Source organism: Mesoplodon mirus (assembly GCF_964341445.2).
Source record: "Mesoplodon mirus genome assembly, chromosome: 1".
Lineage (NCBI taxonomy): Eukaryota > Metazoa > Chordata > Mammalia > Artiodactyla > Ziphiidae > Mesoplodon > Mesoplodon mirus.
In genome coordinates this window covers 19,133,465-19,160,656 of record NC_138976.1, presented here as the reverse complement: position 1 = coordinate 19,160,656, position 27,192 = coordinate 19,133,465, and the positions used below count along the sequence as shown (strand labels likewise).

Below are 27,192 nucleotides of genomic sequence, written 5' to 3'. Positions count from 1 at the left end.
TGATTGATATTTCCTGTGTGTGAAGGTCTCCTTTTATTCCTTCAGTGTGCACTACAGTGTGGATATAAAATGGTCTCTAAAAGAATTTTGCAATCTTGAAGGAATGACTTCACTCACTATTCAATATTTGGAAGTATAGGGAGACAACAGAAAGGACAAGACAGATCAGATGCGGATTTGGATCTCAGCTCTCGTTCTGGGCCTTTGGGTAATTATATAACTTTTATTTGTCTTATTTCACTTCTGTGCAGTGAAGATCATAATGGCAAGGTTAAAGTAATGATGGAAGTGAAAACAGTAAGTAGAAATCATTCATATAGTCATGAAGCCCTTCGCTATTTACTGGATGAGCCCATTGAGTGATAGGAAGGCCGTAGTCCCATAGATGTCCAGTAACTCCTCCCTCTTATTTATTTATTTTATTTTTGCGGTACGCAGGCCTCTCACTGTTGTGGCCTCTCCCGTTGCGGAGCACAGGCTCCGGATGCACAGGCTCAGCGGCCATGGCTCACGGGCCCAGCTGCTCCACGGCATGTGGGATCTTCCCGGACCGGGGCTCGAACCCGTGTCCCCTGCCTCGGCAGGCGGACTCGCAACCACTGCGCCACCAGGGAGGCCCTCCTCCCTCTTATTATTGACCCTCCAATCTAAGATTAACTCCATCTGCTGGTTTTCCTCTGCTGTGAGAGGCAGAGGTGAAAATGAAAGACTTTAGAAAACAAACTGTGTTTTTACTGTAACTGAACATCTAACTAGTTATGTGGCTGTTGGAATAGTATTCTACCTCTTTGAACCTCAATTCCTCTTCTTTTCGATTTATTTCTAAAACCTTAGAAGGTCAAGTTTTTAGAAGAGCCTGACAGAATGTTCCTGAACCAGTTATCCAAACTATGACCAAGGGCAAGAGGCGACTCAGAAAGATGTCCATGAGCCCTTGATGTCTTCTGCAATCAACAAGTACTTATTCTTTTTTTTTTTTAATTAATTAATTATTTTTGGCTGCGTTGGGTCTTCGTTGCTGCGTGCAGGCTTTTCTCTAATTGTGGTGAGCAGGGGCTATTCTTCCTTGTGGTGCACTGGCTTCTCACTGCAGTGGCTTCTCCTGTTGCAGAACATGGGCTCTAGGCACGTGGGCTCAGTAGTTGTGGCTTGCAGGCTCTAGAGCGCAGGCTCAGTAGTTGTGGTGCACGGGCTTAGTTGCTCTGCGGCTTGTGGGATCTTCCCGGACCAGGGCTTGAACCTGTGTCCCCTGCATTGGCAGGAGGATTCTTAACCACTGCGCCACCAGGGAAGTCCCAACAACTACTTATTCTGTTCTTACTGAGTGTCTTACACTGAATCATATCTTCCCCTCCTCCCCAAATTCATACTTGAAGTCCTAACCCTCAGTGTGACTATATTTGGAGGTACGGCTCTTAGGGAGGTAATCAAGGTTAAATGAAGGTCACGAGGGTGGGGCCCTAATCTGATGCTAGTATTGGTGTCCTTATAAGAAGAGGAAGAGACTCCAGATCTCTCTCTGACTCTGTGTCTGTTTGTGCACAGCAGAAAGGTCGTATGAGGACACAGTGAGAAGGTGGCCATCTGTATGCTTTATCATTCAAATTAGTTTCCTAATAAGAATTTGCGGATCTGTGATGTAGGCAAGCCCACTGAATGAAAATTATTATGAAGAGGAGAACTTGGCAAGTTCTCTTCTTTCAAACTACCATAGCCTATCTTAGTTGTTTACCGGACAAATATTTCTTGATTGCGTATTCTACTGCAATTGTTTTAACTCTCTTTGCCTTCCACAAAGTCCTTCTTTCTCACCCTCTTCTCATCAATTCTTAGCTCTTTCTTTTTTTTTTTTTTTTTTATGAGAAAGGGCCATGGGCCAAGTTTGAAATGCTTTTGGACTTTTACCCAACACTTTTGTGTGTGTTGTTAAATGACTTAAACTTCCATCTAAAAGGCTGTTAGAATTGTTGGTTGAGACTTTAAGGCAGCAAATCTAGGGAAATAATGACCAGAGTATGGGTTGAGTGAGGATTTTTCACTCTGTATGTGCACTGGCACAGCCAAATGCTGCATTGTTTGGAGGAAAGAAGTGTGATTCTTGAGGGCTATGTATTTTCCATATTGGCTCATGGCTGTCTGAGGGCAGGTGGATGTTTTTGCACTTTGGGAAAGACCCATTATACCTTCAGAGTGGTGGAAAATGTCTAGACTTTGGAATTGGACACACCTGAGTACAAATGCCACTCACTAACCCTGTGACTTGGGCAAGCTATTGACATTTATCCTCTCTAAACCATGATCTCACTTTCACAATGGGGTCAAAATCCTTCCAGAGGGAATTATGAATTAAAGATCTGCACAGAAAACACCCAACATAGTGTCAAGCCCATAATAGGCACATATTAAAAAGTAGCTGCTCTTTTGTTATGCTCTGAAGAACAAAACCTAGCATGAGTCCAGGCCAATAGCCTCCTTTTGCTTAAGCTTGACCTCTTCATTGAATCCAGTACTAAACCCAACAGCAACTTGGATCTAGATCAAAGAGGAGCTGCAGAATCACTGATGAGTGAGGGGGTGAACCTTGTGAAGATAAATTTACTAGAACTGGAAATATTTACACCAGAGAAGCAAACATACAAAGCAAAGAGTAATCTTTAAGAATGTAAAATTAAAAAAAAAAAAAAGAATGTAAAATATTCTCATGCAGACAACTGGCTGGTTAATGTCTCCTCTGAGGATAGACCTAGGGAAGATTACTTTAGATTACAGTTTGTGATATTTAGGTTAGACATGAAGGACCATGTTTGGACAGTAGGGCTTTTAAAATTGGAGAATGAGCAACTTATTCTGTAGAGATTCTTTAGAAAGCACAAGCAGATTCTTATCTTTATAGGAAGTGATCAGTCCATGGACGGTCTGGAAAATATCTTGTAGGGGGAAGGAGTGTGGACCTGTACATGTTTATTCTGTAGCTGAGAAAGCCAAGATTGAGAGGAACAGGATTCCTATGTATAAATCCTGGGGAAGCAGGAGCTGGCTTGTCCCTTGTGGCCTCAAACGACAAAACAAGCACCAATATGTGTGTATGTTAGGGGTGGAGAGGAGGGTTGGCTACATGAAGGCAAATTTCAGCACGACAGACGAAATATGTTTCTAATTGGAATTGTCCAATAGAAAGGGCTCCTTTGAGAACATGGCAAGCTCCAAGGCTCTGGAATGTAAATAGAAGAGTGTTGAAGAGCACAGGTTTGTACACAAACTGTCTTGAGTCATTGTTCAACCACTTCCTCTCCCTTGGGCAAAACTATCTATACCACAGGCCAGAGTCATTTCATCAATAAAGCATGCTACGAGTGTCCTCGTAGGACTACTGTGGAAAGTGCATGAGATAATGTGTGTGGTGGGAATGGTTCAGTCTCTGGCAGCAGCAAGAGCTCAGTAAAGGGGAGCTTTTGTTTTAAAAATATGGACTTCAATTAGTATTTTTTCCAGGATTTTCTTCCCCCCAACTCTTGAAACTCCTACCTTGGCCTATGCAGTTCTGTTTTTCTAAGCAAGGGTGAGTTCTGCAGTGAAGTGAAGGAATCTCTGTCTCAGATCCCCCAGGCAAAGATGTCCTGGGAGATATCTCTATATTTCTTTCTTTCTCTATCTCTACATCTACATCTGTATCTACATCTTTATCTTTATCTACATCTCTACCTATACCTATGACCATATCCCTGTCTACGTCTATACCTGTATCTATCTATCTATCTATCTATCATCTATCTATCTATCTACACTCTATCTACCTAGTTATCTATCTTCTATCTTTTATGGAGAGATTAAAGGATCTGTTTGTCAATGTTTGCAAAGGTGAAAGGAGGGCAGCAGGAAGAGACACAGCCTTTGTACTGGCTCAATACATAGATTGTTGGGGTCACACATCCAGGACAAAGTGGCTATATCCAGGCCATGCATGTTGCCTTGCTCTGTAACCTGCCTTGGCATATATGCTAAGTGCAGAAAAATACACGTGTGGATCAGACTCTACTTTCTATTTTTACCAAAAGAAATTTTTAGAGCCAAATTAACTCCGTGATTGTGTTTGTGACTCTCTAGGTGCCTTCATTCCTGTTAACTTTTCAAGCATAATTAATCCGGAGGGGGGGAAAAAAAACTACCTTAAAGATTCCTTCATGAGAGAGAAGGTTTAAGAAGAGGAAAAAAACTTTGAATTCTTTGGTCCAGAGCTGCATTATTCAGTATGGTAGCCACTAGCTACAAGTGGTTATTAAAATTAAATACAATGAAAAATTCCATCCTCAATTGTACTGTTCACATTTCAAGTGCTTAGTAGCCATGTGGCTAGTGGCTATAATTCAGACAGTGTGGATAAATAACATTTCCATCATTGCAGGAAATTCTTTTTAGCAGTGCAAGTTTAGAAGTCTGCTTGGTTATGTTAAGCCCATGGTACAAATGAGGAAACTGAGACTCTGAGAGGTTAAAGGGAGTCTAAAAAAGAAAGGTAGGATATTGTTAAGTCTCCTGTCTAATTAAAATTGGTGAGTACCTCACCTGAAGATGCCAGGAGACTAGAGAACATGACATCTTTTTAGTTAACATAAGCAAATATTTTTGTGCACTGTAATTTCCATACCTTACATGTTCAAACATATCCAGGTACAAGCGAGGAGTGGTCTTTATGGCTGTTGTTCTCCTCAGATGTGAAGGGACATGGAGCTTGCCCCAAGTCATCATCCTTTCCCCCATCCTACACTTGGGATATGAAATGTTTTTTCTTTTTCTCTCTGCATACCTCAGAACCCCAAGTTCTCCATGAGACACTTCTCAAATAAAACCGAAGATAGGTTGCCCAGGAGCCCCTCTGGCTACACCTAACATCTTGTTCTGCCCTACCTCACCTTTCTCTTGGGAGCTGGTAGGTTTGTCGAAATTAACTCATGCTCTCCTGCTTCTGTTGACTCTGGACTACTTTGCTGCAGACTTTGAGGGGACTCGGTCCATGTTCTTCAGTAGTCTGAACAGTTCTATTGATGAAGCGGCTAGGTATGGGAGAAAGAGCCTGGTCTTTGCAGAGAAACAGACCTGTGTTCGAATCCAGCTCTTCCACTTGGTAGCTGCTACCTGTGGCCATTCACTTCCCCCTCTGAGTATCACTTGCTTCATCTCCTGCATGGCTATATATATATATATATGCTTATTTTATAAAGTTATGAGAAGATGGGATAAAATGAGATGTATCTTAAGCTACCAGCACAGTGCCTGGCACATAGTAGGTACTTAACATGGTAGCTAATGATAATAGAAACAATAATAACGACACCGGTCAAATAGAGAGTAGATTAGAAAGGAAAGTTTGCATCCAGAAGGCATGGGAGAAATAGGGAATTACATCATGGCTATGACAATGATGTAATAGGTAACAAAAGAGATTGGCTAACCTAGGTCTTTTAAGGTTCAAAGTGGAGGGTGGCTACTTTCTTTTGAGGGGCTGAAGAAACACACCTCAAAAGAGGTGGCACCTGAGATGAGCCTGAAGGATGGGTGGGATTCTAAAAAGTGGTTGGTTATAACAGAGTAGGTGGATTGAATTTGCACCTTACCCACCTACCCTTCTAGATTAGGCATCTAGAAAGAGGGAAGAGCATGAGAAAAGGCAAGGAATGCGTGGGTGAGGAGGAGAATGAGGAAGGAGACAGTTATAACAGCAGGGTCCCTCTGCAGCTGCCTGATGTAGGCAAAAGTGGGGTAACACGTACGGAATACTGAAGTCCTGATTCTACTGGGGTGTATAAGATGGGTAGGGGAGTGGAAAGGAGAGAGCACGTGGAGTTGGTACAGCCAGTGAGGAGAGCATGAATGGTCAATGTGAAGGGCTGGTACTGAGCCCAGTAAGCATTGCTGTGTCTGTCTAAGGCTAGGTGCCTAATTGCTCAGTGTCATCTGTGGAGAAGATCAGGGAAAACATAGGCTTCTGTATTTAGTCCCTTGGTCTGCAAATACCTGGCAAACTTATGTTGCATCCCCTTTATAAAAAAAGGAAGAAAAAAAAAGGTGAAACAATGGTCTTGAAGCCTTTTTTTTTTTTTTTTTTTTTGATGGGAGGAGGTGTTAAAATGTTAGGACTTCCAACAAGGACCTACTATACAGCACAGGGAACTCTGCTCAATATTATGTAACAACCTAAATGGGAAAAGAATTTGAAAAAGACTAGATACATGTATGTGTTTAACTGAATCACTTTGCTGTACACCTGAAACTAACACAACATTGTTAATCAACTATACTCCAATATGAAATAAAAATTTTAAAAATGTTAGGTCTTCATCACTGATGAAAGATAAAAATTAGTTCTTGTTTCAGTTCCTTTGATATTAGCTGTGGCCAGTGTAGGATGATATCTCCAGATTTGGGCATTATAGATTTTTATTCAGAACATTACTGTGAAGTAACATTCATTTAATAGATGGGGAAACCTCGGTCAGGTCAGTGTCATGGCAGCCATGTCCCAAGAGCTTTTTGGTTTACAACTGTATACTGTTGAGGTGCCTCTTGGCTTGTTATCAAATCTTCCTTTTTTTTTTTTTTTTCTTACAGTAGAGCTGTTTGATAGCTAACCTTTTGGAAGCAGCACGGAATAAACAAACTGGCAGTTATTTTTAGGCACTTCACCACAGGACAAAGACCATTGCTTAGATGAAGGAATCAACAATCTTTGAATGTTTCCTGGTTCACAGCTGGAGAATAAAGTTTCATTTTTAGATTAAGATAAAATTTCCAACTGGCTAGAATCATATTTCAGAATACTTATGACTTCACTTTTAGTAACTCACGGAATATATTTATCTTGTTTGACTTAGGCATTTACGTCAAATAGCTTTGGCTCGGGGGCCAAGGAAGATTCCTACTGTTTAGAAATGCAGATGAATTTCTTTCCACATCATTTTGGCAACACCTGAGACAGATCACATTAAATTTTTCTTCCTGCCGGCAAGAGAATTTTATTGTGCACAGTCAGTTAAGCATGGAGTTACTTACATGGGCGTTCTTAAAGGTTCTAGAATTCCTCACCCTTTGTCCTTCCCAACATCCATAAATTCCTTGTTGGAATGTGTCAGGAAGAGAGAGGGGCTAAGAAAGAGCCCGAAGTGTGGATTTTTTCCGAGGATATCTGAGCCTTACATTTGATTGAGTCCAGCACCACCTGTGTCTTAAAAGAATTGAGCAAACACTGCCTGCCTAAGCAAAGCCCCTCTGAGCCCTGGGTGTTGGAGTGTTGGGTGTTGGAATTCCAGCACTGAGAAGCACTTTTCCATTTAGGTAGTACGGTGGCGTAGCTGGCACCCAGTTCAGATGCTTGTAGAGCCAGCAGTCATTTCAGAGTCCTGTGAATTAAGTCATTTTTTAAATCATTCATTCTTGCATTCAACAGAGGTGAGTTGAATAAGTGTTAAGACCAGGCTCTGGGGGTTTCCCTGGTGGTGCAGTGGTTGAGAATTCGCCTGCCAATGCAGGGGACATGGGTTCGAGCCCTGGGCCGGGAAGATCCCACATGCCGCGTAGCAACTAAGCCTGTGCACCACAACTACTGAGCGTGTGCTCTAGAGCCCGTGAGCCACAACTACTGAGCCCGCGTGCTGAAGCTACTGAAGCCCGCACGCCTAGAGCCTGTGCTCCACAACAGGAGAAGCCACTGCAATGAGAAGCCCATGCACCGCAACGAAGAGTAGCCCCTGCTCGCCGCAACTAGAGAAAGCCTGCGCGCAGCAACGAAGACCCAACACAGCCAAAAGCAAATAAAATAAATAAATGTATATATATATATATATATATATATATATATATAAAGACCAGGCTATGGGATAGATCAAGGGGTAGTGAGGTGTTTCAGAGACCAATGATGTGTAGTTCCTGTTCTCAATCAGTTCATAGTCCAGTAAAGGAAACAGACAGGCAAACAAATACTTATAGGGGAGAATGACAAATCTCCAAGGAGAGTCTGTGCAATGTTTGTGAATATCTGCTCTAGAATCAGCCAAATACTATGGATTCTGGTCCTGCCACTTGCTATTAGTTTGAATCGTATGGAATTGCCATTTTCATAGGTCAAATATGGTTGGATAGGGGGAACTTCATAGAGCTCCATCTAGAAGCTTTGACCTTAGATGTGTAACATTGCCTCTCTGAGCCTCAGCTTTCTTGTCTGTAAAATGGCAACACTCATAAAAACCCCACAATAAAGTTCTTTCAACTGCAAGTGAGAAAAAAATGAGATCAAATGAGATAACACATGGAAATATTGAGGACAGTGCCTAACAGGAGGGAGGTCTTAGTAACTGGTTTATTGTTATTGTGTGATGATTTGTGTCTTTTGTTAGAAGAAGGCAGTTCGTGGAAGGCTAGTCTCTGAAGGATGAGGGATTCCTAAGAGAATTTTGGGGAGCCCCCTTCTGCCCGCTGTTGCTTTTTCCATAGAAGTGTAAAATTCTTAGTGTTTCAGTTTGTCAAGTGACAGAGACACTCTGAAATCCTTAGAAGAAGAGGAGGCTGTGTCTATAGTCCTGGTTTTCCTCCTAGCCTACATATTCTCATTCGGTAGCAAGAAAAGCAAGCCTGTGAGCCCAGGGTGGAGCTCTTTCCTGGCAGGTCAGTCCCCTGGCCAAGAGGCGGTGCTGCTACTGGATGGTTGTCCATGCTGCTCAGCCAGGTCTTTCTCCAGAACAGGCTGCCTGTGGTTTAGTTTTTCAAGACATTGCTTCTGACGGGAAATGTTTGGCTCAGTTTTTCAGTACTTTCAATAGACATAGACAGACATCGGATTATAGAATCAACATCAGACTTGAGCAGGCTTAGAATCAACTGTAGAAGATCGAGTCCAGGGGTGGCAAGCCTGTGGCACCCACACACATCCTTCCAGTGTACATGGCAGACATTGCTAATTGATGCCTACATGCTTCCATGCCCCCACCTGAGAGTTATTACGAATATATCATTTCAGGCAGCCACATTGAATTGAGTAAAATTAGTACATGACATGGAAGAGAATATCTGAACTGAAACACCCAGAGAGGGTCACCGGCTAATTAGTGGTAAAGCAAATATTAAAACCCAGATATCCTACCTTTTTTGTCAGTGAATTTGATTAAGGTTTCTCTCTTCCCCGAAACCACTGCGAGGCCTTCAACAATAAGTGCAGATGAAAGGTTTCTAGTAATTCTTAGTCTGTGGTCATTGTAATGGTCCCTAGAAAGAAATATCAGCAATAGGATCTTGGAGAGCATCTGTGTTAAGAGATGTCCAGATTTCTTTGTGCTATAGGGTTTCTTCAGTTGCCACCCATCCATCCATCCATCCATCCATCCATCCATCCATCCATCCATCTGACTATGCATCTTTTCAGTACGAATTTATTAAACACCTACCATATGCCAAGCCCTGAGTTAAGCACAAGGGATACAAAAATGAAGGGGATATGCATGTTCTCTATTATCAAAAAGCTTACAGTTTCCCCCGGAAAGGTCACAAAATAGAATTGACTTTAAATCCATGTATTGTGGATTGAATATTTGTGGTACACTTAAGTGTCCCTGCACACTCTAAGCCAATAGCAGGCGTACAAATGTTAAGGTTCTTTCAAGAGCTACCTGCTGTTTACTTACTATGTACTGTGTATTGGGAAAACTAGACAGAGTAAGGACCTATTCTCTGTTTCCAGAAATCTCAGAAACTAGAACATACGCAAGCAAGGTTCAGTAGCAGTGCTAGTCTGAATGAAGGAATTGAGAGAAGTGTCACTCTGAGCTTGGAAGTTCACAGAGGGCTTCCTGGAGGAGGAAGTGCATAGGATCCCCAAATATTGATTGAAGAGGCCTTGGAAGATCAGGAAAAGATTGGAATAATAACAAGGATAATAAAAGTAATGAAGACATCATTACCTATCATTCATTCAGTGCTTAATTGTCAGAGCCTGTGCTAAGCATTTTAAATCTTCAATTTTAAATTCTTACAAAGTGATATGAGATGGTATCTTTATTCTTATTTTTCAGATAAGGAAACCGAGGCATGGGATAATTAAGTGGCTTGTGCAAGTTCAGATATCCATTAAGTAGTGGAGTTAGGATTTGAACGCAGGTCTATCAGAGTCCAAAGTAAGTGTTCTGAGCCACCACCTTATAAAGCCTTTTGTGCTGGAGAGCCAAGGAAAGGAGTTGTGATTCAAGACCAGACCCAAGCTCTGTCTATATAACTTGTAAACACTTGGCTCAAGAGGGAATACTATCAGTACCCTGGAATTAGGACCTTAAGGAGCCAGATATCCTGTGAGTGCTCTAGAGATGAAGCATGCTGACAGACACCTTGGAGAAGCTGTCAAAGCTCAGTTATCATTGAGGAAGGATTCCAGATGCCTTAAAGTCTCCTCAGAAAGCTCCTTTGCCATCTGAGCAGGCAAATCTCTCTGTCCTTCAACATACTGTTCAAAAAAAATAATATATTAGAAGTTTTCTCAGGGAACTTTGTCCCTCTTCTGAATTCTCTGAGTATTGATCTAATATTATTTTCATCACATGTCATTCTAAAAATGATTTGGGGTGGTTTTATCATGTATATATATTTTCCTCTTTTAGAGCAATAAGCAAATTCTATCTTGTATTTACGTTAAACTGTAAGCAGTTCATCTTCACACAGTTAGACTGTATGTAGACTGTAAGCTCCACGAGGGCAGGAACCATATCTGAGTCATTCATCTCTTAATACCCAACACCAAGCACTCTAACCTGATCATAGTAAGTGCACAATATATTTATATTTGAATAAAATAAAGCTAAGTATATTTTTTGATTTGAATTTACCTATAGCTGGTGCTCATTATTCATGGAATTAATGAATGAACAAATACTCTTATTTTCATGATGGCCTTCATGTAATTAGCTCTCCTGTGATCTCTTCTAAGGCAAGATGTATCAAGGAATTCATCACTGCCGCACTCCTGGAATTAGTTCATTTTTGCTCATTCAGCTCTTCAGTGAGTTGGTACTATGTCCCAGACGCCATAAGCACAGGGGTTACAAAAACGGCCAAGACAGAACTTACTCCTGCCTATGAGATTCTAGTCAACACCCCAAGAGTTCTTGAGAGCCCAGTACTGTCTGCTTTGAGACAAGCTTTGTGTCTGACTGAAGTATACTCAGCTGGACCTTTGGCAGGAGGTGGACTTCACCAGGCCTGTGAGATAGTCAGTGTAAAACTCTGGTTTCAGTGCAAGGGAAGCATCCTGGGTTGTTAGTCAGGAATCCTTCCAATTTCATTGTAGTGTTTTTCTGTTTGTTAAATTTAGGTCACTCTCTTTCTCCTTTTGTATTCTGAATGTTCAGTACTTATTTCTAAGCTCCTGGAGACTTGGGGCTCTCATGGGGCCGTGTAGTAGAACATGCCACAGATTGAAGAGCTATAAGACGAGTCATGAGCCACAGTCCTGCCAACCACTGTGGCAAGTCACATCCACTCTTGGGGCCTCGGATTCTCCTGTAACATAAGCGGTTGTTTGTGGCTTCAATTCTAGAGTCTCTTTCGTTCTAGTGCCATGCAGTCCATTGTTGATTCAGCACTATTTCTGCTGAACTTAATTTTGGATTTCATTTTAGACCCAAGTCACGTGGCTGATATTAAGAACACCCCCGCTCCCCATGCAGTACCGAGTGTTTCTTTCTTTAGTGTTTGGCTTAAGCATCCGTAGTGCTTCATGGTTTCCTCCCTCCCATCCCTCAAACATACGTTTCATTACCAACCAAATTAAGCCCACAAATCTTAATCCATAAAGTATTTCCACCCAGACACAATAATGAGGTTCATATTTGTGGTTTAGTATACCTAAGAAATATGAAAGATGAAATATGACTAGATCCACTGATATATTCAGACCACAAACTGCCCTGGTGTGGTCTGGTTTCAATTTTTGAAGTAAAAATTCTGCAGAGCCCTTGCTTTCTCTCTTCTGTTTCTTTGCCTAGACAGAAAAGAAAATAAAAAAGTGGGCCTGACCAAGTGGCAACAATATAGGTTCCTGTAAAATTCTGGAAAATTGTTTCAAAAATAGATTTGAATTCATTTCCCAGTGAAACAATGACCTCCTCTGTTTCGGCCTTCATCCAGAATTTTAAGAAATTTAGTTGACTCTTTCACAAGTATTGGAACATGGATTCTTGAACTTTTGAACCAAGATTAAAAAATTAGAGATTTATCTAAGAAGGACAGGTTACAGATGGACTCATAACTCAACCCTAAAAAAAGAGATTTTCTGAAAAAGGCGGTATGACATGGTGGCCTTTGTGAAGCTGTTATCAGCCACCCAAGACCAGAGAAGGGGCACTGTGTTGGGAGAGAGAAGAAATAGTCCTTAGAGACAGGAAGACCTGAAATCAAATCCTGTTTACCTGCTGGGAGCCTTGGACAAAGTCTTGCAACTTTTCTGAACTATGGCTTCTTTAAACTGTAAAATAGAGATCTTTCCAGATTTGTCAGAGATGGTGAATGTGATAAGGAGTTATAAATGCCTGGCATATGAATAATAAGTGCTACCCAGATGTTACTATATATTCTCCTCCTCTCTCCTTTTCCTTCTTGTCCTCCCCTATCAGGAAGCTCTACAACATTGAACATATTTTTAAAAATAGACAATAATATTGTAGAGGTCATTCAAGTATTGGTTAAGAGGTTGGATTGGTTTGGGATGACAAGTTTCAGTTTATGTGTCAACTTCAATTACCTACTAATGGCTGCCTGGAGCCGCTTTTTTTTTTTTTTTTTTTTTGTGGTACGCGGGCCTCTCACTGTTGTGGCCTCTCCCGTTGCGGAGCACAGGCTCCGGACGCGCAGGCTCAGCGGCCATGGCTCACGGGCCTAGCCGCTCTGCGGCATGTGGGATCTTCCCGGACCGGGGCACGAACCCGTGTCCCCTGCATTGGCAGGCAGACTCTCAACCACTGCGGCACCAGGGAAGCCCTGGAGCTGCTTTGAGAAAGATTCTGTGGCCATGTTTGGACTCAAGGTGAAAGGTGTTTTGATGGATTAACAATGTCTGCTATGGGTACAGAAATGTTGGTATGTGTGCCAAGTATTTGGTATAGCAAGACTAGATAGCTTTGGCAATCTTTTCCAACCCAATGTGCTGATATTTAAATGGATAGAATGCGGCTTGACTGATGCCTAGGTCCGAGGGAGCCAGATGGAGTCACTGACGGTTCTAAAAGCCTGTATGAATCAACTTCAATAAAGTTTGACACATTTTGATGAAAGTTGACTCCTGAAATGAAAATATGCCTCTAAGACTGGAAGCAGGAAACTAGACTCTCAGGGAAAGCTAAGACTACTCCAGTAATTAATGTGTGTGACCCCAGGCAAGGCAAACGTACTTTCAGTGTCTACTTTTTCTTGCTCAAAAAGGGGCGATTTAAATGCTACAATAATAACTAACATTGATTGAACACATCTGCGCCAGGAACTGCTTTACGTATCTTACGTGGATTATCTTATTGAATCTTCTTCAAGACCTCTGAGGTAACTACCTTTTCCCCCTCAGTTTACAAATGAGAAAACGGAGGCTCACACAGCTCAAGGCCACAGAGCTGAAAAGGAGCAGGAATTTAATTCGGGTGGACTGACTCCGGAATCGGACGCCCCATTCCTAACCATCGGCTTTGCTGCCATCCTTTAATGATGTCAAGGAGTGGTTTGCATGACTGAGTTAAAAGGCCGAATTTCAGAAGGACTCAGTGATCAGGGTCCAGAATGACTATCAGCAATGAAAGACCTTTATGACTTACAGAGAGAACAGGAGAAGCTGCGCATGAGCCTGAAAAATAGAGATTATTTTCAACCCTTGCCTTGGGCTTAATTTAGCTGGGTAACTTTTTTTTTTTTTTTGCGATACACGAGCCTCTCACTTATGGCCTCTCCCATTGCGGAGCACAGGCTCCGGACGCGCAGGCTCAGCGGCCATGGCTTACGGGCCCAGCTGCTCCGTGACATGTGGGATCCTCCCGGACCAGGGCACGAACCCGTGTCCCCTGCCTTGGCAGGCAAAGTCTCAACCACTGCGCCACCAGGGAAGTCCTAGCTGGGTCACTTTAAGCAGCCTTTCCTAGGGTGTAAGTTACAACATGTTGTAATAATGCAAGGGGAAGAGATGACTAATTCAACATATTTGGAAAATGATATTTTGAACCAAATGTTATTTATACCAAACAAATTACCCAGCTTTCGTTACTTCAGGATTTTCTAGGGTCTTTAATATGTTTGTGTTTATCCGAAATCTCCAAGAAAGGGAGAGTTTAGTGTTTCCCAAACTTACTTGATTATTCTGTGTTTGAAGTATGTCACAGGATTAGGTTTGATGGCACACAATGGGGAAAGTACAGATTTGGAAGAAATCCTAGACCCTTTCCTCTTTCATTTCCTTATATGTTAGATGAGAGTAATGGTATACCCAGCTATGACTGGTCTGTGATAAGTGTGAAGCTCCAGGATGGTGCCTCTCTAGCAATTTAAAGTAAGAGTGAGGCAAATGGTTGAACATGTGTCCTGTGCCTGGAACTTTAGGGATGCCATTTAACTTTGACACCAACCTTATGAGTTAGGAAGCACTGTTTGTATTTTACTGTTAAGAGAACTGAAGGCTTGGGAAGGTTAAATTAGTTGCCTAGTCAGTAATCATTTGACTCAGAATTAAGAACCCAGTCTAATTCCAAACCCTATGCTTTTTCTGCCATACCAAGTTATCTTTTGAAACAAGAGTCATTGTTCAGTTTAAAAAATTAATATTTATGCAATAAACATCAGCAGGACATCCACCATCATTGACATAAAGAGAGTTATTGGATTCCTAAAATGGGACCTCTTGGGAAGGTGACGTTGGGGTGCACGTAACCATTTTAGTTACAGTTTTGAACTTGAAGGGAAGGCACGAAGCCAAATGCGCTACAATATCTATGTGTCAGGCAAATCTGTAAAGCCCCTGGAAACAGCCTATTCTCCGTGAGTCTGGCCTGGAGAGAAAGAAAGTGAGTAAGTGAGAGGGAGATAAAGTGAGAAGTAGCAGACAGGGGAGCTTAAAAATCTCTCCTTTATGGAAAATTGGGCCTCGTGCTAAATATAAATGTATGGCTTCCAAGAAATTAGTTAAGACATGAGAGCATTTTAGAGGGTCTAGAAATTACAACTCTCATTTTTGAAAGAATGGACTTACATGAGCAAACAAACAAATAAATAAATAAGGAAGCAGGGATGGGGGGTGGATTCCCTTCTAGATAGGATCATTTAGTTCAGCATATGGCAGGAAAGTCAAGAAATTTAGCCCGAGAGATAAAATTCAGAGGTAGTCTGGAGCAAATCGAGGCTGAATCATACAAATGAATAACTTTTCTATCATTTTTCTAAGCTTCCTTTAGGTATAGAGTTTGGCTTCATGTTTTTGGAGGAAGACTTACTAGATGAACCTTTATTTCTGCTTCAATCTCTTCATACATATAAGTATAATAATATACAACTTGCTAGGTTGTGATGATTGGAAATTACATACATAAATTTAACACACTGACTTGTGGGAGTCAGTAAACTTTTTCTTAAGTGACCAGACAGTAAATACGTTTGGCTTTGCAGCCAGATGGTCTGTCACAACCATTCAATTCTACAATAGTAGATAAAGTAGCCCTAAACATGACATAAATGAATGATCATGGATGTGTTCCAATAAAACTTTATTTACAAAAATAGGCTGCCACCCCATGGTTTGCTGACACTTGCTGGAATATAGCAGGTAGTTAATAAATGATGACCGGGCTTCCCTGGTGGTGCAGTGGTTGAGAGTCCACCTGCTGATGCAGGGGACACGGGTTCGTGCCCCGGTCCGGGAAGATCCCACATGCCGCGGAGCGGCTGGGCCCGTGAGCCATGGCCACTGAGCCTGCACGTCCAGAGCCTGTGCTCCACCACGGGAGAGGCCACAACAGTGAGAGGCCCGCATACCGCAAAAAAAAAAAATAAATAAAAAAAAATAAATGATGACCTTATTATAAAAGCAAATACAGATTGAAATGGACAGGAAGGAAACTAACATTTTTTTGAAGGCCTACTGCATACCTATTTAGTGCCAAGCCTTATGCCAGATGCTTTTTTATACATGTAATCATTTATCTTGTCATTTGTCATGACAACAGGTATCATTATGCCTATTTGGATGTTAAATCTAGACTCAGGGAGGTTCTGCAACTGACATAAGGGCAAAGGCAGCTTTTGGACCCTGATTTGTGACTCTAAAGTGTGTGCTCTAAACTACTACACTGGGGTGACTCATCAAGCAACTTCCCGCAGTTCATATAAGGTGAAAACTTAAATGAGCGCTTCTTGATAAAGAGAGCAGATACCTCAGCTTCCATTTCCCAGAGCTTCAGCAGCAATCTGGTGGCTGTCCATGTGTAAGCGCAGAAATATTTGACCTCTGTCTTTCTCCCAGAGCCTCTGGCTGGACCTCAAGTTTCAAACACTCCCCCCTTGGAGCATGCTTAAGCCAAGGTGTATTGTTTTCAAATGCTTATTAGATTCTAGGCAGATGTTGGCAAGTTTTATTTGGCCCGAGATGGAGTTCCAGAGTCTGCTGAAGACTGGCTGTGCTCACTGATCATCTTAGCCAAAAAGAGCTGCTAATTAGGGTGATACTCTCCTTGTCTCTATCTCTGGAGCTGGTTTTCCCACTCTGGGCATGCCCGTTTCAGCCCAAATGGTTTGCTTGGCTTTTTACCATAGATCTGGAGAGCAAATTTACAGTCCTTTTAAAATCTATGAAGCCTTGTGCTCCAGTGCAGAATTTACCAGACTATGTTCCAAGACGTTCTTAGGTAGATGTTCTGTGGACAAGGGTGTTTGTGTTCAAGTAAGTTTGAGGGTACTGGATTAAACAAAGCTGAACACTAACTGCTGTAGGATTTCTCAGATCATGCACTCCTCTACCTCAAATCTCCCATTGGCTTCTAATCACACTCCGAATAAAATCCTAACTCCTCACCGCTCCCTACCGAGCTCATTTCCTCATTTCATTCAGATCTCTGCTCAAAGGTCATCTCCATGTCTCCTCCTAATTAAAAGAGCACCCCCCTCACCACCAGCCATTGACCGATCCCTTACCTCATTTTAGATTTCTTCTTAGCAAGTATCTACCGGAGATTGTATTGTAAGTTTGACTCCTTTTTTGTTGTCTACCTCTTTCACCATTAAGCTCCATGAATAAAAGGGCCTTGCAAGTCTTGTTTTCCATTGTATCTCTAACCCTTAGAATTACATATTGAGTGAACATATGAGCTATGAATCTCCAAGAACAGGACACAGTGTCAAGTGTTCTCCGCTCTTTCAGCCACAGAACACTTTTTTAGGTGCATCTCATGGGAAGGCTGTTCCACAGGACGCACTTTGGGGAACTGCTCCTCTAGTGGAGTCTTATTGCCAAGAACTACTTCAACAACAGATGACAACAGCAGCAGTAACATACTGATATTGAGTGCATCTGTGTGAAGCGATGCACTTTCACTATGTCAGTTAATCATCCCCACAGCCTTATGGAGTAGGTGTTACTATTTTGCCTTTAATACAGATGAAGAAAATGAGGCTTAGAGCAAATAGCGAGCTCTCAAACCCAGAGCTTTCTGATGGCAGAGCCATACTCTTAACCATTACGCAATCCTTCTCCTGGGCTGTGAATTTCTCCGTGCCCTAAGCTAGAGAACTCCTTATCTTCATCCCTCCTTTACCCTCTCCTTCCTCCCACTAGTTGTACACAGATCTTTGTTACAACTGCCAGATTTTCCGCCGTCTCATGTGACTCAGCCTCAAATTCCCCAGACGGGCCTCCTCTGTCCTTGGTACTGGTTTTTCAAAATTCCAGGCAGTTCAAACTTTGATCCTAGGGGCCACCTCTGAAAGTAAGGGCATTCCTTGAAGTCTGCATCCTGAGATGGTTTCCTGTCTCAGGGCTGGGCTGCCTTTCCCCTCCCCGTCACGCGTTGTGACAGCACTTTGCACAGCTGACAGCCTAGAGGGCTGAGCATGAAAACAATGTCAAGTTCCGGGCTTGCTGAACAAACTCTGATGAGGAAGGGGAAGTCCAAATCTGGGACACAGCAAGGACTGCTGCCCGTTGTTGAAGACAATGGGTTTTATTCCAGTTGTACTTGATTTTAGATCAACTAGATACAAATTCTCCTTTTAAAAATTTATTGGCAGGAGGAGTTGACCTGTGAGCAGACAGGCAATTCTAGAATGATGAAGTGATGAGAGAGAGACACACGGGGTGGGAAGGGGTGACATGAGGGGCCATCTACTCTGCAGCAGGAGGTAGATCCTGAACTGAAGAGGGATATGAGTAGGTGAAACCACAGGGAAAGACATTCTAGGAAGGAAGGAATGGCATTTGGAAGGGCATAAAAAGCATGAACTGGTTGGTGTGGAAAGCCTGAATGAGAGCTGAAGTTACAAGGTCTGTTTGGAGACCAGGGCCAGATCATGGAGAAAACTGAATGCCAGGCTGGGGATGTGAATTCTTCCTATGGCCAAAAGGGAACCATTTGGAAAACTTTATGCCTAGGAATGTTGATTTCTACAACCCAACGTTGAGGGACAGATTGGAAGGGAAGGCTGGTGGATGGGGAGTAGTGGGGAAACTGTTGCAGTGGTCCCTCTGTGAGATGCTGCAGCCTGAACTAGCCTGATGATGGGGAGGGTGAGAGGCAGTGAACTGTTTTACTTGTCAAGGCAGTAGAGTCTGCAGGTTTGGTGTATGATGAGGTAGTAACCAAAAGTTGGAAAAGGAGAGGGAATTAATCCTAGAGCGTCGTCTTCATTATAATATCTGCTAAGAGAGGAAACTCACAATGGGTGAGTTTCAGTTTTGGTCCCTTTGAATTGTCTTGCCCTTGAATAAAATACATTTGAAGTCATTGCCTTGGAAGATCCTACTCTGGGGTTATATTCAAGAGGAATCATGGCTCCCCAGTGAACTATGACATCTAATGCAAGATATCTGGCTCCACCTCATCAATGGATAGGAAGCTTAAATAAGACACAGTCCATGCTAGTGGCTGCCATAAGTACCAACTGCTAATCAATACGAGTGCAGTTGGGTTGGATGAACTGATTGATAAGAAGTTGTCAGAATCGGTGACAGTGGAGTGCTGGAGGCAATAACAGGCAAATTCTAAGACTGGTGCCACTGATCCTACCTCCTGATGGTCGCATCTTTGTGTAATTCCTTCTCCTTGAGTGTGGGATAGCTCACAGGCTTGCTTCTTCCCAGTAGAATATGGGTAAGGTAATGGGATGTCACGTCCACCATCAGGCTACTCAAGATTGTGATATCTGTCTTGTTTGCAAGCTCTCTCTCTCTCTCTCTCTCTCTCTCTGGCTTTGATGAAGCAAATGGCTATGTTGGAGAGGCCCATGTGACAATAAACTGAGGGTGGCCTCAGGACAACAGCCAGCAAGGAATTGAATCCAGCCAACAACCACACAAGTGAGCTTGGAAGCTAATCATTCTCCTGTTGAGCCTTCAGATGAGACCCCAGTCTTGGCCAACTCTGTGACTGTAGCCTCATGAGAGAACACGAAGCAGGACATCCATCTAAGCTGTGCTTGGAATCCTGACCTACAGAAACTGTAGGGTAATTAATGTGTGTTGTTCTAAATGATCAAGTTTTGTGGGAATTTGTTGTGCAACGATAGATCACTGATACAGAGGACTCCTTGGCTCAGTCCATGTGTGCTAAAGCTGTTCAGAGAATAAAACTCTGCTAATTTTTCCTTTCTAAAGAATGTATTAACTCTGATATTTTTTACATTGCCCCCATCTTCTAAGAGCACAAGAGAAGACCTAGGACTCAGTGCTGACCCTGTTGCCAAATGGCATGAGATCTTAGGACTTTTTTTCCCCCTTCTCTGTGTCTCCATTTCACCATCTTTAAAATGAGGGAAGATAAACTAGGCCAGCGGTTTCCAATTTTTTTTTTTTTTTTTTTTTGGCCGCAGAACTCTTTCATCAAATGACATTTCACAAGGAGGCTCAGTGCATAAAACAGATAAAAGAGGAGGGGCTTTAGTTGAAATGAGGTTGAGTGCTTGGCCTCCCCATCTCTCCACGGCAGCCCCCTAATACCTCGGAAGAGCCTTTTAAGTCTAGTCTCCAAGCCCCTGGCTTGGAGGTTACCAATGAACCCTTTCAGTTTCAACATTCTATGGGTTGAAGGGAATTTTTTTTAAACACCCTACCTATAAATTGGAGCATTCTTCTGTGACATTTCTGCATAGAGCTACCTCTGTGTGACCATCCCAGGACCCAGGGCATAAGTGCCTCGGAGAGCAGGCCACTTGCTTGGGGGCAGCACTAAAGGTGTCTCTGCCCACCATGAGCCACCTCCCCAGCAGGGGGAGCTGCTTAGGTATTTGCCTCTACTGGACTGTCTCTTCCCTAGGTGGAAAGTCATGGCTTCCTTGTCTGGTTGTACTCACGGGCTTTATTATTATTGTTGTTGTTGTTTTGTATCTTGGTGCCTACCCTGGATGCAGTGTTCCTGAGGGTCTCTGGCTGGCAGGGAGTCCAGTGCTGCTCTAGGTTCTCTTGCGCTGGCTGTGGTGTGTCGCTTCTGCAGTGAGGTTACGCGTGTGCATATTGCCTGAAGTGCCTAGCAGAGTTCCCAGGGCACTGCTATTAGCCAGGCTTTCCCTGGGTGGCATCCGTAGGCATAGAGCTTTCAACCAAAATATACTGACTTGCACTCAATATTCAGTCTGCCATCTTTTTTTCTACCTACTAAATATTTTACCCGGAACACATCCCTGGGTGATTAAATTTAAGCTCTCCAAAGTATCCCCTTGCCTAATGTCTATCACTGGCAATTCTCGTATTTGTATCAAGCATCACCCTCTCTACTGAACCACCCTTTTAAAATGTGACTCTTCCTCTAGCAAGTAGCCTGCTACCTCTAACCTCTTTTCTCATCTGGAAAATGGGAATAATACCTGAATACCCAATGACACAGCAGAAGAAGTGCAGTTCTGGGAGTTAGGCAGTTTGGGGAGTGCCTGGAGAGGAATCCCAATGCTACCACTTTCTGCTTTGTGCAAGTGACAACCTTTTGTGGCCTCAGTTTACTTAACTGTGAAAAAATATTTGGTTGCTGGGAAACTCTGAGAGTGATGCAAAGAAAAGTTATTTCATACATTTATAAATTCATTAGAATCCTGCTTTATTAAAACTATCTGGCATGTGAAAATGCTTCATTCACCGTGGGACACAGTTCAGAAGCCAAGCGGCGTTGCGCTATTGTTCATTTCAGTTAGGACAGCAGAGTCTCTTCAACAATACCTTTCTGAGGACCTGATACCTGCCAGCAGGTAGCTAACCTCTGGGGAGAATGAGCTCCAGCACACAGGGTTCCTGCCTCACTGATGATCTTGGCCTCAATGGCATACAGTCAGGTGGGGCAGGGGAGGACATCATCAGCGCAGTTATGATGTGCAGAGGTCAGTGGGAGAAGTGCAGAGCCTGTGCAGGAACTGTCAGAGGGGTGTGTAAGCCCGTCTGCAGGGCAAGCACTTGCTTATGTGTGCGTCCATGCTTCATGTCTCAGGCTGGCAGGAGGGCTTCACCCTCCTGCAGCATCCAGCCCAGTAGGGGAAACATATTACACTTGAAATCATACACTACTTATTTAATTACAGTTTCTGCAGGAAGTGGGCCCTGAAGGAGCAAGTTGGAGACAGCAACAGTGGCCACCTGCTGAAGGTAACACTAGGGTCTGAAAGACACGCCTCTGACTCTTTCTGGGCTCTGCTCTGTCTAGCCCCGTCTGTTGTCAGAGATGAACAGAATTTCAGTGTGGAGCGTGACGGTTATAACCACTTGCTCAGGACTTGGAAGTGGGTTTGAGTTCTGGCTCTGGCAATCACCCTCTGAGCGGCCTTGGGGAAGCTACTTAAACTTTTCCAGCCCCAGGTCCCCTAGGTTTGAATTCGGGGAGCAGTTACACTTGCTGGAAGCAATTGTTGCTGATTAAATGGCATAATGCCTGTAGAGTACTCAGTAAATATTAGTTATTGCCATCAGCCCCTCAGCCCCTCCCTGAAAAACGTTTTAGACACGTTCATGTAGAACTCAGTAGCAGCCAACTCACCTCTTCCAGGGTAAGGGTTGGTCAGTGGTTAATTCTGAAACAAGCTGTCTACTTTCAGAGTTTAGGAAATATCTCTGGCTGTTGACATAGGGGAAGTTCAAGGACCAACCATGGCTGCATAATTAAGGGCCTGTGAATTTCAGTATATTTCAAAAAAAAATCTGAGACAACTTGGCATGAAATGATTTTTTTTTCATTTTCACTCACAAATAGACTAAAAATACACATGGAAGGGATTTTCCGTTCACAATCTGCTTTCAGTGTGAGCATTTGAATTTTTTTCCGTAATGGGAGGGTCAAAGGGAGTGATGAAGTGTTGAACTTAGGTTGTTGCTAAAGCTAAGGAGAGGCGGAAAAATGAGACAACAGAGGAAGAAACAGAGCAAGGCTTCAGGGCATAACTGAAAAAAATAGTCTGGTCCTCAGGGTTAGAATCAGGTAGGCGCATAGGCTTTTCTCCTCTGCAAAGAAGGTCATAGGGTGTGTAGAACCCCTTATGGTAGGTAAGGCCACCGCTCTTTGTCTCGGATGGAATTATTGCCTATAGTTTGCAGGAGTTTGGAGGGGTTTCCTCCTTGGAAAGGAGCCTTCATCTAATGTTTCCCACATGTTGAAGGTGTTCGTACTAGCCTGGGATTAAATTCAAGGGGATTCCCTGTGATGTTAAAGTGAGAAGTGATTGAACCATAACCCAGGGGGACTTGTGGCTCAGAGCTTACAACCATTTCCTGGCCATCCTGGGATTCACTGCCCCGAGGCTGGGCACACTGATTTCAATTTATCTCCCAATCAGCTCTTTTAAAACCAGATGCTCCGTTCACCTGGCTCTCAGAGAGGGTGCAGGCACAGGTACAGCCCTGCTTTCCCAGTCAGAGCTCCCACCTGTCAAGCTCGGCCAAGGGTGGGATGAAACTCAGCAGTAATGACCTGACCGCTGCCTCTAGTGTCATTCTTCTCTCTCTCGGGGCTTGAAATTTGAACGTTTCTGTTTCCAGGCAGAGAATTTTACCACCATGAGCTGACCTTTCCTGAGCACCATGAAAAGTGATATACGCAGGGCTATTCTGCAAAATCAATAGACACCAATGCCAACTGAGGGCTTCTCTGCCATCTCGGCCAGCCACCGAAAGACATCGTTCAAGGTCCCATAGAGCTTGACATCAGGAGACGATGCAGCATAAGGGAAAGAAGGGTAGGGTTTTGGTCCACAAGTTTGGGTTCAAAGCCAACTCTGCTTCCCTCTTATGGAAATCCTCAGACGTATCATTTCACCTCCTTGGGCCTTGATTTCTCTGGCCATAAAATGGGGCTAGTAATTTATAACTTGCAGTGTGAGAGTGAGAATTTGATGAGAAACCATAGGCAAACCATCCTATCACATATGTGATACGTAGTTAACCCTCCACGTTAACTATTTTGAGTGTGTGTGTGTGTGTGTATTATCATCACAGAGGGGTTGTGTACTGAGTCATCTAAATGTTTGTTCCCTACTCCCTGCATTTCAAACTGCCGTGACTTCAGCATGACTTATGTATTAAGCCAGCTGCATATTTTTTCCTATAAGAAAACATGGCTATTTGTAGAAATCCAGGGGGAAGGAGAGAATAGGTGTTCATAGTCCATTGTGAGCATTAGAAAGGGTAAGATTAAGGAGGATATGTTTTTCATTCCGACAGCTTGAATTCCCTTTCCAAATTCCATTCTGGTTATATGATCAGGCTACCGCTGCATTTATGGGTAGCCACAGTCTGGCTGGAGGGGCGGATTTAGTCAGAAAGAACGTTTTCTTCCCTTCTAAAGGCAGTTCAAGAAGCAGCAGCATTCAGAAGGAACGTGGCGGAATGGGCCCTGATTTGGGGGTCATGGGGACCTGGGTCTGAAAACTGGCTCCATCCCTCTGAGTTCTGTTACTCATTCTCTCTGCTTTTCAACCTTTGTCAAATAGGTACGGTCCCTTTCTCAGAGACATGTGGATATTTAGTAAGATGAGGTATACAAAGAGAGCGTGGGTTCTCCGTATGTTTTGTCTATTGCTATCATTACAATTAATTAAAAGAATCATCCTTTGCTAAGCATTTTAAACTCCCCACATATATGTCTGTCTACCGTACTACTTGGGAAATTGCTCGGACTTCCACTGGACATGGAGGGGCACAAATCCTGTCAAAGTGCAAAACTGCAGCCTGAATGCACACCACCTGGTTTCATGATCTTTAACTGTGTTTTTTTTATGTGTTCAGGATTCTGTGGAAATGTCCCAGAGGCTGAGAGCCATGGGGTGAGTTTTAGACCCTCCACCCCCTGCTTCAATCAAATCGGGCCCACATTTACCTGCCGTATATTAGGGTCTTGCCAATTCATTTCGATTTCATTTAATGAATATTTCCACTGCTAAAAGTAACTTTGAAAACCACTGTCTTAGAACATTAATCTTGGACAAGTCCTAGTAAATTGATAAGCAGGAAAACCAAGGAAAATCTCCATTTATTGAGCTCCAACTATGTGCCAGGTTCTGTGCGAAGTTTGGTATACATATTATCTCACTTGAGTGTCACAAGCACCCTATGAGCTATAGATGGTCATCCTCTTTATATGGATGACAAAGCTGCCGGCTGGAAAGTTGGTCACTTTGGGCGGGGGAGGCAGTTAGTGGGAGACGAGATAAGGAAGCTAGGTTTTGCAAAGCATAGAAAAAAGTAATCTTTAACAACTGTAGAGTTTGGCAACCCCCCTCTCAATCCTTATCCAATTCACATTGTTTGAGCAAATCAGAGAACATTCATACTCACTTTCTTTCCCCAAATGCCATCACCTCCCTGCAATGCACAGGTTCAAAGCACACTCACTTCCGTTGTCTCCTTCAAAGGGCTGGATGCACACAAGGCTAGTAAACATGTCACAGCTTTCAATAGCCCCGAACAAAGCTCTCGCCACTCCTGAGTTGGCCTTGCCACACTGCAGGACGAGGCAGGAAGCTGGCTGGGGTGGGCAGCAGGTTTTATTTCTAAAGCATATATGGGTAAACTCCAAAAAAAGGGGGAAAGGGTCCACAAAAACGTGAAAAAGAGGCATTCATTCTTCAAATGGGGCTCCCTGTCCCGCTCTCCCTCTGGACGGAACGCATTTCCAAAGAGTCCCCTGGCAGCATGGTACTTTATAGCCGACAGCTTCAGAATCTGCAAATGCCCAAACTCAAACATTTACATCCAACCCAGGCCTCTCCCTTTTCTCCCAACCTGTGCTAACATAACCTGCAGCTTGTAAAATACAGCCAAGAATCTGACCTGCCAGGTAGTGAGATGCCCTCAGACCTGGTGAGATAAAAAGACAGGGAGCGGGAGTATGGGGGGTGAGGAACACAGAAGAAACAATCCAAGATTGGCTAAGTGCCTCTTTTAACTTCCAAAGTGGTAGCAGTTTGGGGCAATGACACCGACTACCCAAACTTCCAGTTCTTGAGCCCTCGCTCTTCCAATCTCCATATTTCATTTTCTCATAATGACAACAGAAGTTATTGTCCCCATTTTAGAGAAGTGAAAACTGAGACTCGAAGAGGTCACATATTTTCATCAGGGTCACATGTGTGGTGGTCTTGGTGGTGGGGACACTAAAAGGATCCCTGGCCTCAAAACCCAAGTTCCTAATCCCCTTACAGCACGGCTGGGAACAAGAAACCCCTGCGTTCCTTCCTCCGACGGCCAGGGGAGATGTGCTTCCCATCCCTAGGGGCAATTGTTTCTCAGGGCTTTCTGCAATGAGAGATGAGGAAGGAGAGGTGATTCTAGAAAAATACGGGATACTGCTGGCTCTAAGCACCCCAAACATGCCCAGGTTCCCAGCCCAGGGATCAATGAATCAGGAGGCATCCATGGGGAGTCCCCCGGCCCTTCAGAACAGAAGCCAGTGTCCACCACTCCTGTCTCCTAGTCTGCACTTGTCCACCTGGCCCTAGGAGTTATCTTCTCTGTTCTGTCCCCCAACCCTCATCCCTTTCCATGTCTGACTGCAAGGTGGATATTGTGGAGCACAAGGATGGATACACAGCTCTTTGTAAACTGTAAGGTAAGGGCTGTTGAGATGCAAAATTTTATTGTTCTTCTACCATTGTCTATCAGTCTCCCCCAACCCACCCCAAAGTAAGGCCATGAGCAAACTCCACTTTCAAACGCTACTTCCTTAACCCTCAAACAAAAATATTCACAGGTGAATCAGTCAGGTAGGGAGTTAAGAGTAAATTCTTACTTTCCCTCAGAAGAAGGACAGAGATAAAAACTTCCTAAAAAGTTCCTTGCACGTGGAACTATTCATAGAACTAAAACAAGCAGACAGAAATCCACGAGACTGGAAGGGGGCAAGTAGAAAACAAGTCAAGGTGCATCCGATCACAGCAAATACCATTTTGCCAGCAGCCAAGATAAAGCAAAAGTTTTAGAATTAGAACACCACAACCTATTTGGTCCCAGAAATGCAAACAGTGTATCACATCTTTGGAAATGGGGTGAAACAGACTTACCTTTTCGGAGTTAGGAAAGACCTAGATCCTTGAGTGAACCAGCTCCATGGAATAAGTACCTGGATGTGAGCAGCGGGGCTCCCGGTGCGCTGCCCCAGTGTCACCCCGAGCCTGCTGTCTTTGTGTGGAGGACAGGCGGGGGTGTGTGTCTGCGCGCGCGGGAGAGCTTGTGCCAGTAGGCAGGCTGTGGCCAGTGCAGCCAGCTTTGGCTGGCTTATATAGCGAGCTCCTTCCTCTGTAATGGGACGCCTCGCCTCCAGACATCCTTTCCCACTTTTTCAGTTGGTGAATTAAAGGAACAGCCCTCCCAGCGGAACAGGGTTAGCTCATGAAAGACGCACTCACTCCCTGCTCTCTGCCAGGAGAAGAACTTATTTGCATACAATTTATTGCAAAAGTAAGAATTCCCTCTCCCCTCGCCTCCTGCCCCTGGCTGGGAGCAGCTGTTAGTAAAGTGGGATT

At 43.5% G+C, this 27,192-nt stretch overlaps 1 protein-coding gene across 5 annotated transcripts in view; it reads right to left on the bottom strand.

Annotated features, from left to right (window-relative positions):
• TNC (tenascin C) overlaps positions 1-26,914 on the bottom strand; it is a 94,673-nt gene extending 67,759 nt beyond the window's left edge. For 4 of the 5 annotated variants that reach the window (XM_082617862.1, XM_082617864.1, XM_082617865.1 and 1 more), the window contains exon 1: positions 26,731-26,914. The gene's annotated coding sequence lies outside the window, so the exon portion shown is untranslated. The remainder of the gene's footprint in view (positions 1-26,730) is intronic. The other variant, XM_082617863.1, reaches the window with a different exon arrangement.
• Positions 26,915-27,192: the final 278 nt, after the last annotated feature.